The sequence below is a fragment of the Podarcis filfolensis genome (genome assembly GCF_964270895.1).
Source record: "Podarcis filfolensis genome assembly, chromosome: 1".
Lineage (NCBI taxonomy): Eukaryota > Metazoa > Chordata > Lepidosauria > Squamata > Lacertidae > Podarcis > Podarcis filfolensis.
The window spans coordinates 32,385,696-32,399,171 of NC_139604.1; positions in this window are offsets into that span (position 1 = coordinate 32,385,696).

The window sequence follows — 13,476 nt, forward strand, 5'->3', positions numbered from 1 at the left end:
TTTCCACTTAGCTTTGTGGCATTTGTAAAGAGTGAAATAAAAGGAGACCTACCTTTCAATATTATCGTGGGTTGTAGTTATGATGTACATGGAATGTTTTATAAGTGAATTACTATTTAATAACTATATGAATCAGGTTGTCAGAGGCGTAGGTGGGAGGCACACGCGTGCTTGCGTGAATATACAGAAATGCGGAAGAGCAGGCGCAGCCTAATTTCAAAATCCTAGTCTGCACTGTGCTGCTAGTGCTATTTGAGCTTATGAACGCAAAAGGTTAGAGAATATATGGTGCTATGGGGAGGCACAAAACACCACTCAAAGATCAGCTACTTGGAGCCAAAACAGATGTGATGACGCTGCATATCTGTGCTTTGTCCCAACAATTTTTATTTTTATTAATAACAGGTTGAGGAAGCTCCCATTTTGATTGGATCAGTGGCAGAGGGGAAGGGAAGGGATGATTAATCCTTCTATGTGATTTTCTACATCTATTTGCCATCCTGATCTTTATTGGTCTCACCAGGAGACAATGTACAAGTACCTGTGTTCTTTTCCCCAAATGGAGCAAATAGTTGCTTCTTGGGGATGGGTTTAGACTGGGAGGGCAAGGGTTAAAACTGTCTTCCACCCCACCCCCACCCAGTGGCGAAGCTGCATGCCCTGCTACCTAAGTCAGGCGATCCCATCACTGCTCTCCCACATCACAACAATGGCCACTAGTCATGGTGGCTAAATTTCCTAGGGTTAGAAGCGACATGCTGTTGAATAGTAGTTTCTGGGGAAGAACAATGGATCCTCCATGTTGTTAGGTTCTGCGTCAAACTTGGGAGAATGCTCCTGTCATAGGTTGAAATTACATTTGCCACTATCGCACACAACCCAGGAATTTTTCCGATCAACACAGAAAGATTCCAAATAAGAATACCTAACCCAGTTTGCTGTGGGGTTTGGTTTGAAGTCATAAAAGGCTGCTGAATTTGTACAGTGGTACCTTGGGTTAAGTATTTAATTCGTTCCGGAGGTCCGTTCTTAACCTGAAACTGTTCTTAACCTGAAGCACCACTTTAGCTAATGGGGCCGCCGTGCCACCGGAGCCCGATTTCTGTTCTCATCCTGAAGCAAAGTTCTTAACCTGAGGTAATATTTCTGGGTTAGTGGAGTCTGTAACCTGAAGCGTATGTAACCCGAGGTACCACTGTATAGAATTTAAATTTAAATATATACATAACCATTTCAAATAAAACCGACGGCATTTTTTAATTTACAAAAACTTACATTTGTAACTATCCACATGAAAATTACTTTTTTTTCTTTACTATTTTCTGTTTAGTTTTTTTTTTCATTTGTCATCTTAACACATTTTTTTCCTGTCAGCTCTTCAACTTTTATTACTTTTTTTTTTTTTTTTTTTTTTTGGAGGGCAGCTTGCCTTGCTTCCCATCGTGCATCTGAGGTAATTTCCTCCGTTATCTTCATGTGGAAAAGCCTACCAGGGCAGACTTCATTTAAGCAAGTAGCACAGCTCTTTTGTTGTAAAAGGAAATTAATACATCTTCAGGAAAAAGTTGAGCTGGAAAAAGCATCCTGCTACTTCATTATAATGCAGCGTGATCTGACATTGTAATGCCTTATCTCACAAGAGGATGTCTGTTTACTATGTGATTTAGATATGACAAAAAAAATCAACTTCAATAAGATTTATTCTTACTAGATGACTCTGTGCCCCTTAGAGTCTTATATCATTCAAGCCACAATTATATGGACATTTAACAATGACCAAATAAAAAAAAAACACCTGTCTGAGTATAGTATATTGTTTGTACAAAATAACACCAGGTCGTTTCTCTCTATTTGGTCTATCCTATGCTATTGACACGGGGTCTGTAAATTAAATTAATTAAAATTAATTATTGTAAATACCAAACCTTACATGTACAGTAATGAGAATGGTATTTTAAAGGTTTGTATTCTTACATAGCTGTAATCAACATTTCCCCCGCCACCATCTTGTGTGTGTGTGTCCACTTAATTCCAGTTGTGATACTGGCCCTTCGCATTTCTTTTGATCTTTCTGAGTGTTCAGAGTACTTCATATATTTTATCCGAGTAATCCAACCCTCAAGTATTATTATTTATTTTCTGTATACTACACATTAGAGGCTTAGGTCTAGCAGGTAGTCTTTGGGCTCCCAAGTGGAGAATGTGAGATTTGAACTGGAAACTTTCTCCCTCACTGCTCAGTATAGGCTCTTTGCAGGCTTTTTCGGTGGTGTTTCAAATATACGCGATTTCACTTAAACGCATGGCGCTGTGGAATGTAACCGCCGTGTAAATTAACTGAAAACTGGGATTCCACAGAGGGAAAACAAAACGGTTTCATGGATCAACTAAGTGACCCACAGAATGCTGCATGTTCATCCCCAATGTAGGCAATATCTGCCTCAGCATGTTCTAAACCATTCTGACCTGGATTTGTGTAAATGAATAGGTTGTGTACAGTGGTACCTGGGGTTAAGAACTTAATTTGTTCTGGAGGTCCATTCTTAACCTGAAACTGTTCTTAACCTGAGGTACCACTTTAGCTAATGGGGCCTCCCGCTGCTGCCATGCTGCCACCACACGATTTCTGTTCTCATCCTGAAGCAAAGCTCTTAACCCGAGGTATTATTTCTGGGTTAGCAGAGTCTGTAACCTGAAGTGTATGTAACCTGAAGCGTCTGTAACCTGAGGTACCACTGTATTCCAAAAATTCATACACTACATTTTACATACAGATGTGACCACCTCACTCTTTTGTGCATGGGTGTGTTTTTATGTAAGGCAGATGACAGGGTGACCTTTGGCCTCAGACCCATCATACACATTTCCCACAGCAAATGTGTGATATCAGATCAGGGAGCTGATATCATAGGCCATTATAGATGCCATCACAATCTACTAGGCAACACTTTGCTTGTGGTGTTCTTTCCTATGCCCTATACCCAATCTTCCTAGCCCCCAACTTTCAGAAACCATGGATTGACTCCAGCCCTGGTCCTCCCTCAGCAGTGGAAACCATGAGGTCAGTATGAGAAAGCTTCCTGTGTAAACTTGTGTGTTGGTCAACTCTGGTCATGTGTCATGCTGAAAGGGTTGGTACTGCTCACCCACCTCTGCCTCAGCCTTGATCCCAGGCATACTGGACACTGTCTTTGTTATCTGCCAGTTCTTTGCATCAGGCTCTCCATCTTTCTTTCACCTCTTGTTTCTCATGAACAGCACAAGCTCAACTCTGGAAAAGAAAAGCTTACTGCTTTTACCCCTTGCTCCATTACGTAGTAGTACTCTGACAGTCATCTACAGTGGTTTAATGATAAGGCTGTCTTCTCCTTTATTCCCTACATTTCTGCAACATGTTACTCAGCTTTGGTGATGGATTATTATTTTGTTTATCTAAGAAAGATACTCCTTGCTGCTGCTACTGTCTGCCCTCTAATTGGTTTGCCCCTTCTATGTTTAATTCAACTTAGTTCATTTGTAACAAAGGAAAATGTAGTTGACTTGGCCAAAACAACAAACTTCTAATTTCCGTAGTCTTGGCAAACCATATAAGTATTATAAGCTCACAGATGGACCCAATCTTGTATGACGTATATAGACGTTGTACTGAGTTCATATTCTTTTCAGTTCAAAAACCCCTAAATTTCTCAATCTGCTTACAGAAAAAAATTTTTAGAAACCCTTATCCAGTATTGTTGCTGCTTAACATAACACACAGAACTCCCAAATGCTGCAAGGTTATTATTGTCTGGAATATCTCTCACTGCATCACCATCTTCCAGATGTCTGGCAGGAAATTCACTGTTTTATAGCAATGAGCAATTTACTCTCTCATACACACACACACACACACACACACACACACACACACACACATTTCTGTATACCACAGTACAAACCTAACATTTAGATTTCTCAACAGTGTTCTTATGGGTCAAAACTGACCTCTTTGTGTCTGGGTTTTGATACTGACATCAGAAGAAAACTATGTCTCTGAACTGAGCTGTAATCTCTACAGTTCCTTCCTATGATGAACACATTCCTGGCTGGCACCGTAAAAATATTTGACAAATGGTCAATGAATATTTGGTTTTCCTTGAAGGTAGGACTTAAAAAAAAAAATGGCTAGCAACTTAAAGGCCAGGGTCTGGATCCAGTCCTCCGGTGCAGGCTTTAAGGAGCATCACAAATCCTGCCAATAAAGGAGAGCATTTCTACACCAGAGAAGCTAGCGCAGCTGGCACTGTTCACAGAGAAGCATTAAGGGCAGAAAGGAGGAAGCCATTGGGTAGCCCCATTCTTCCTCTCCAATCCTCAAGACCAAAAGGAACAAACACAGGGGTAACCAAGGCGTTATCCTTCAGATGTTGTTTGACTACAACTCCCATCAGCCCCAGGCAGCATAACCAGTAGTTATGGATGATGGGAGTTTGTAGACCAGCAACATCTGAAGGAAGAGAGCCAGGTTGCCTACCCCTACCATAACACCATATTTTTCTCTCTATAAGACGCACTTTTTCCCTCCTAAAAAGTAAGGGGAAATGTGTGTGCATCTTATAGAGCAAATGCAGGCTGCGCAGCTATCGCTGAAGCCAGAACAGCAAGAGGGATTGCTGTGCAGCAATCCCTCTTGCTGTTCTGGCTTCAGGGATAGCCGCGCAAAGCTTCTTCAACAACATTTGATTCAGAATATTTGTTTTTCTTGTTTTCCTCCTCTAAAAACTAGGTGTGTCTTATGGTCGGGTGCATCTCATAGAGCGAAAAATACGGTATATGCCTGGGAAAGTTAAGCTGTTGAGGACTTGAGGACTTGTTGAGGACTCAGCCAAGACTGAAGTTTGGCTGCTAGGTTAGAAGTTGTGAAGTTTTTATCTTCCAGATACATTACAAGTGCATGGAGATCTGCAAGTTAAATGCAGAGGGTTGGGCCATGGGCCATGCATTTTAAGAAATATGGGGGAATAGGAGGGTTTGTGGGTCGGGGGGAGCATTCCATGAAGGTGGTCTGCTTGAATCCAACGAATCAGGTAGCAATGTGTCCTGTTAGTCCCAGCTATCATATTGGAGCCCCCACATTTAATAAGGAGAGAACCAAAGAGAATAAATGCAACCAAACTGGGGCGGGGAATAACCTTTGGATGAAAGGTTATCCTTGCCCAGAGGTGCACTGAGTCCTTGACCCTCTCTCTCTGCAGGTCGAGAGGTGTTTCTGAGGCTTGTTCTGCAGCGGAGCTGCCCTGGAATTCCTTCTGCCTTGTCTTGCAGATAGCGCTAAATTCCGAAGCCCAGCCCCCAGTTTCTTCCAGCATCTTCTGGTATCAACAGAAGGGACATGCTGCCCCTTCTGAAGGTGGGGAGTCCACCATTCCTTCGGGGCCCTGCCTTCTGCATGGCTCCCTTCTGCTGGATCTGCCCAAAATCAGTTGTCCTCAAGTAACGCTAATGGGTATGGTTTCTGCTCTTGTCCTTTCCTTCCTTGGTAAGTGCAACATCTGGTTGTTTTGCCAGTGGCATCGGAGAATGCTAAGTCCACAGTCTGGAGAAGCTTTCCAGCGGTGCTTCACAGATTCCCATGCATGCATCTGCATGGGCTGAATCAGGGAATCCCAAAGCATCCTTTTTCATTGGGGATGATGTCATTCACTGTCCAGACGTGGAGCAGATGAAAAGGATCAGTGCTGGACAGGAGCAAGGCAGAGTGAATGGATCCATATGGTAGGCAACTTTTTCTAGGCATGCTTCAGCCCCTCTTACGCCACATTAGTGTCCTCAGCTAATCAGGAATCACAACTATTAAGAATCTGAGGCAAGTTCACCCAGAGCAAGCAATTAAAAGAGTCAGTGAAGAGAACTCTTGATTATTCTTTTACAGGATAATAATAAAAAGAATACTCTTACCATTGAAGTCTTAGCTATCCACAGAAATATTGCTGTAAAAGTCACATATAAAGAGGCTGGGATAGTTACACAGATTTACACAGATTATAAAGCAAGAGTTTCCAGACAGTTAAATGATACTGCTTTTTTACAGGCCTTTAATTTATAATCCCACATGTGAAGGCAAAAACAGAAGCTTACTTGGAAGTCAACACAGCATTCCAATTATGATAGATCATTAAACAGGACATTTCATATTTGATTGGAGAATACCTAATTAAAATACGTGGCACTACACTTTACACAAATCTTAGGGAAGATATACAATTATTTACAATGTATAGGTATCATTTTTTATATATATAAAAACACCATCAGCTCATTTTATTGCTATTCTTAAATTACATCTTCCCAAAATGGCATACCCACCATATAAGAAGTATTTTAAAGATATACTGCAGATTTTTAAAATGAAAGAAACCTCATCAACATGGCATATGTGCAAAAGTTTAAATAACCATCTCAATTTAAAATAATATTTTCCATTTACTAACTGAGCTAGTCAACCAATTTCATAGATGATAGATATAGATAGATGATAGATAGATAGATGATAGATAGATAGATAGATAGATAGATAGATAGATAGATAGATAAAGATAGATAGATAGATAGATAGATAGATAGATAGATAGATAGATAGATGATAGATGATAGATGATAGATGATAGATAGATGGTAGATAGATAGATATAGATAGATGATAGAAAGATAGAAAGATAGAAAGATAGAAAGATAGAAAGATAGAAAGATAGAAAGATAGATAGATGATAGATAGATAGATAGATAGATAGATAGATAGATGGATGGATATGGCATCCGTCTGTCTCAAGAGACAATGAAATGCACCCCCGAAAGTGAAGTCAAACTGCTGGAGAATCACAGCGCCTGCTTTGGCTGCAGAGACTGGCTGCCTCCTGTGTTGCTTTTGCTGCAATAGCAGCACCAGAGTGACTGGACCAGTCCAATCATGGGTTCCAATGGTCAAGAAGGCAGTTGGTGCACGTGCTGCAGAGAGAAATAAGGGGCAGCTGGGATTCGTCAACCTGGGAAGGTAGCCCATCTAGGAGAAGGAAACCCAGTCCTATACCTCCGCTTCCTTGCAACTATACTCATTCATGAGAAAGGCTTTGGGAGTAAACTTTGAGGAAAAATCTGTACCCCCTAGCTTTGCGGGACATCTTTTTTTTTGGGGGGGGGATGGCTAAAGAGTAAAACCTTCACAAATCCTACACAAATCAGGCACTGATGCACAAAAATCTTCGTAGAGACAAGGTAACAAACTGCCTTTTTAATTGTTAAAATGAAATACATATATCTACACTATTTTGCACAAGACACACATACTTTTACAAGTCCATAACTGTTGTATCATGGGGAATGGCACTGAAAGTGCTGCTGTCAGGCTCTCCTCTCTTTGGAAAGTAGCCATGAGTGTGCACAGACAAACAGTAAGTTTAAGGAGAATGTCCTTACATCTATACACAGTTGGGGTGCAGGTTAAAACAGGGACAGAGGTTTGGGGGCTGCTTAGGCCCAGTTGCAAAGGAAACTGCACATAGTTATATAGGCAATATGTCTCACTCAAACCAAGGATCACCTGTAGTCCAATCCATTCCTTTCCTCTTTAGGTTCTTAGATGGGTCCTGAGATCAAAGTTTATCAGCAAGAAAAATGGTATTGTGTTTACTTGGGAAGCTGCCATGCTTTCATCTTGGTTGGCTTCCTGTGTCAATTGAGAATGGGGCCCCAAATCTTCTGTAATATGGAGATGATTCTGGGACGGGCATCTGGATCATAGTTTGCTAGGGCAGCCATTAACTAAAACAATTGTGAAAGGACTGTGATTTGGATAAGCTAGCAAAACTTGAATATATTTGTTTTCAGTTAGTACTGCATTTTGTTTCAAGCGATGCAATTTCGAATTTAATTTCCAATATGTTAATAGAAGCCTAATTAGGAATAATATGGTCCCACTACAATTGGCTTTTGTAAAAAAATAACAGTTTTGATTTTTGCCTTCTAATAATCTCGAGTATTGAAATTTTGTGATAGGCAAACTAATGCATTCACATTTGCTTATCATATCAATAGGGTCTAATTTTGTTGGCTCTTCTATCGAATTATCTGATGAATATAACAAGCAGTTTTGATTTAGTGTCATTCATTTTTTTCATTTATTATACTTCTTTGGTCTGAAGAGCAATATGTTTGCTTTCACTAATAATATTAAATAGGAATCAATTTTCATATCATCATTCATCTATTTTTTTCATATTGAATAGCCAGAGCTCATTAGCTGAAGTATAACAGATGTGAAATAAAGTTCTTGCTTAATTCTGCATACATTTTCCCCCTAATGTGTACTGCCATCAGAATGGCCCGTTGGTGGCAATATTTGCTGTCAAAACAAAATTACATTACTTGCCGTGCCTCTGCATGGGGCTTTATTGGACATGGAACATCCAATCTTCCCAAGTCACACATGATCTGAGATGATCATGCACTGTTCTTGCATTCTGCCCCCCCCCCATGCATGAGATAGTGGCCATAATTGACTAGTGTGGCCTAGATTCTGGCCAATTCTTCTCAAACAGGTGACCAATCCAGTACTGTACATTCTCACACCAGCAGCTACCTGTCATGTTAAGTAGATATACAAAGACACACAAGTGTTGTAGCTGCACACCTTGACCCCTCAGCTGTATATCTTTTGGTCAAGACCTACATCTGGCCTGCACCACTCATGACTCATCAAGCTGGATGAAGGTCTCACAGTGAGAGCCAGTGTGGTGTAGTGGTTAAGAGCGGTAGTCTCATAATCTGGGGAACCGGGTTCGTGTCTCCACTCCTCCACATGCAGCTGCTGGGTGACCTTGGGCTAGTCAAACTTCTTTGAAGTCTCTCAGCTCCACTCACCTCACAGAGTGTTTGTTGTGGGGGAGGAAGGGAAAGGAGAATGTTAGCCGCTTTGAGACTCCTTAAAGGGAGTGAAAGGCGGGATATCAAATCCAAACTCTTCTTCTTCTTCTTCTTCACAGTGTTGCATTTTGGCCAAGAGCTGCTGGACACTTCTCCTTTATCTGCGGTCACAGGCAGATAACAAAACCAGGGGGTTTAATAACGTCTTGTGACTCACCCTACCAAACTAATGGGCTGCAGCCAGATTAGTAGTAACAGGTTGTGCAGGCTTGGTCTCTAGGAACTAATGTTTTCGTGTCTTTTTTCTGTAATTACCATATATCATAGCACTTGAGGGACAGACATTAACATATAAAGAAAGCCTGCCGCACCGTTGCAATTGAACTGAACAGACAAGCATACAGCGCAAGTCCCCTCCTCCTCACATCCACGTTGCCACCACATCCTCCCCCCCCCTTCTGCTTCATGCCGTTAATGTCACATCTTGTGGCTCTAAGAAATGAAGTGAGTCTGCAGTCTAAATTTAGAGAAAAGAGAGTTTAAACAGAAGCAGAGCAAGTTATGAGTTGACTGAAGCAGACGTTTCCTTGCGGCGCAGTTCTCTGCGGTAACATGAAGCAGGACTAGAAGATGTGCTAACTGCTTATAGGAGACTATTTGCTTCCACTGTGCAGTGTTTTTATACGTGTAAATAAATGAAATACGATTGAGTAGCAGCCCTTTCTTCTTCGTTTGCCTCTCTCCCTGCCGTACAAAGCTTTTGCTTATCACACTAAGACCACCATGATCTACCCTCCTCCAGGCTGGCTGCCTTTTTATATAGACTCAACCTACCTGCCCCGATAGCCACATCCTCCACTCCTTAAGATACAGGCTCCAGGAATTTTGGAACTTTTAATTTTCCCACCCTCACATGCATAATGGAGTTCTACTGCCTTCACATTTGAGCCCCAGGACAGATCAGGCTTTACAAGTTAAACCTGTAGTCCCCAGTGAACAAACACGAAATGAACACATTCCTATATAACACACATCAATCCATTTGTAAACTGCTCTGAGGTTGGTTGGTTGGTTTTTACAATCAAGCTTTATATAAATCTTATGAACTAAATAAACAAATACAGTAGTACCTCGGGTTAAGTCCTTAATTCGTTCCGGAGGTCCGTTCTTAACCTGAAACTGTTCTTAACCTGAAGCACCACTTTAGCTAATGGGGCCTCCCGCTGCTGCTGCGCCGTTGGAGCATGATTTCTGTTCTCATCCTGAAGCAAAGTTCTTAACCTGAGTTGCTATTTCTGGGTTAGCAGAGTCTGTAACTAACCTGAAGCATATGTAACCTGAAGCATATGTAACAAGAGGTACCACTGCAAACAAAACAAAGTCCATACAAGCAGTCAAGGACAGTGAAGATCACTTCCTTCACACCCCACACCAAGTATTTAAAAACACACAAACATTTTGATTGCTAATCATTATAACACTATGTATAGTTAGGCTTATAACAACCAATTCACCTGTTTGCTTTTGAAGTGACCAAATCTATGTGTGATGACTTCACCATACCTTTGTTGTAGGGAGAGAGCCATTTGTGTGGGAAAGCCTATGCATGAAAAAATAAGTGTGTCAAAGGAATCACTTGACAATCAACATGGACTTCTTAGCTTTGTGCCTATTTGCATTCGAGGCAGAAATGCACAACAGGAAGGGGGGGAATCAATATTGTGCCCAATTGCCACACATTGGAGGTACTATTTCCACTAGAACATATACAGTTAAATGTAAACATGAGTGTGTTCCCCACATACTGTCAGTTTGCAGGTTGTTAGGAAACATCAATTTGCTTTGCTGTGAATGACACCGATTGCTTAGATCCTCTCCAATCTAGGTTCAGGCCTGGCCATGAGACTGAGTTGGCCTTGGTCACCCTGACAGATGACCTCGCTCTTTCATCAGCTTTTGATAGCACCCCCCATGCGATCCTCCCAGATCAGCTCTGGGGAATGGGAACTAGGGGCCCTGTATTACAGTGGTTCCAGTTCTACCTTCAGAAGTGAGTCCAGAGAATAGCATTAGGAGAGTGCATTCCAGCCCCTGGGCAGCTATGTTATGTGATTTCACAGGGCGCTCTCTTACTCCCAATGCTATTTAATCTCCATAGGAAGCCGCTGGGAGTGCTCATAAGGAGTTTCAGGGTGAGGTGCCATCAGTATGCTGATGACACTCAGCTCTGTTTCTCCATAACATATGAATCAGGAGTGGCCATGGGCATAGCCAATGAGGGGCAGATGGTCCTCCCATCAATAAAAAATAATAATAATACATAGCAAACTGAAGTTCTGCTCTGCGCCCAACGAAAGGCCTGCCCCATGGTGAGACAGGTGAGGAGAAACAAGCTGAGCTTGAATCCTGGTAAGACAGAGACACTGTAGGTGAGCAGCACCCATATTCAAAAAATTGGTCAATTGCCTACTCTGGATGGGGTTGCACTCCCCCTGAATATATATATATATATATATATATATATATATATATATATATATATATATAAACAACAGAGGACTTGGGTCTTCTTGTTTCAGTTCACAATCACTGTCTTGTAGTGTTACCATTTGAAATAGCTTACAATGGGATTCTTTTCCTTTTTATTTTCTTGACTGAATCGACACCTCAAGAATTATTGTAATTTGTTTACCAGAATGCCATTTCCATGACTAGCTTTTGGGGCATCAAGATAAGAGAACTATATATATCAGCAATGTGAAAATATCCCCTTTCAGATATATTACAGTTGGCTTGCTAACCATTTGCGGAAATTTGAAGGATCCATTTGCTGTTTGAATTGCTTGTCATCAACTGAAGAAATCTGCCGGCAAGGTTATGTTATCAACGGGGGCGGGAGAAGGAAAGAAATAAAATGGAAAACAGTAAGAGAACTTGAAAAGAGTAGCTGAAGATATTCTGCTCTTTAACTGCAAATAGTGTCTATTTAGTCTCTAGACTAGCTTTGACAGCACAATTCTGATATATGTCAGGCCCCCGGCCATAATCTTCTTTACATCATTCTATTTTGAGTCACAATCAAGTGCCATTGCTTATACACTTGACTACATTTCCATTAGATTTTAGGGGGACCCAAACACCCAGCCCATGTCCCTAATCCTGAAGTCATTTTAATAAACATATTTAATACCCTTGATGTTAATGCTTATTGGGGGTCAATTAAATTATTCCGACCCAATAGAATTCTAGAACATGAGTGTGGAAACTGAGGCTCTCCATATATTATAGGACTAGCACTTCAAACATCCCTGACCATTGACTATGCTGACTAGGGTTGATGGCAGCTGCAATCCAACAAAGGGGCCACATTTTCACCATCTCTGCTCTAAAAGCCTGCCTCCTTTTCTGTGTCTCACCATTTCCCTATGTCTCAAGAAGGCCATTATTCAAGCTATATTATATGGATCCCTAGAAAAACGTTCTCTTTTCTTGTTGAGTTTCTTCGAAGACTAAAGGCAAACAGTTCCCAAAAAGTAGTGGATATCTGAAGGTAAAATTTATTGCATTGTACTTTTTTGCTTAGGGACGCGGGTGGTGCTGTGGGTTAAACCACAGAGCCTAGGACTTGCCGATCAGAAGGTCGGCGGTTCGAATCCCCGCGATAGGGTGAGCTCCCGTTGCTCGGTCCCTGCTCCTGCCAACCTAGCAGTTTGAAAGCACGTCAAAGTGCAAGTAGATAAATAGGTACCGCTCCGGTGGGAAGGTAAACAGCGTTTCCGTGCGCTGCTCTGGTTAGCCAGAAGCGGCTTAGTCATGCTGGCCACATGACCCAGAAACTGTACGCTGGCTCCCTCAGCCAATAAAACGAGATGAGTGCCGCAACCCCAGAGTCGGACACAACTGGACCTAATGGTCAGGGGTCCCTTAACCTTTACCTTTTTGCTTATTTAATGAATCCAATCCAATATTTGCAACTTTTTCCTCAGGGATCAGTTGAAAAGCCACCTCTTTTATTTTACATGCCAGCAGTCTGGCTCCACTCTGGTTCAAGATCTCATTTTCTTGCACAGTTTGTATTACATATCTGAGTCATGACAAACGTTGAAACAGAAACCTCAAACACTTTATGGCTTTTGAAATGAAGTGGGATGAGAGCGCACACCAAGGAGTATGATCCAAGTGTGATAGGTGAAGTGTACAGGTGGGTTCCCACGAGGCAAGGCATAGCGATAACACCAAGAACCTTTATTGAAATACATAACTGGGAAACGGGTATAGCAACTGCTTATACAGTATACATTCTTGAAAGCCTGGGCCACTCCCACTCCCAACGTGATTGGCTGTCTAAACTTCCAAGCTGCCAATCACGACACAGAGTTCAAGGGCCAATGGCAGAGGCCCAAATCCTGAAATGTTCTGTGATGACATGGCTCCCCAAATCAAAACAGACTGTGGAAACTTCACACTGGACTTCAAGCATCTGGCATTATGTGCCTCCCCATACTTCCTCCAGACTCTGGGTCCTTGGTTTACAAATGAGATGCAAAAGCTGCTCTCATCAGAAAAGAGATTTGGGGA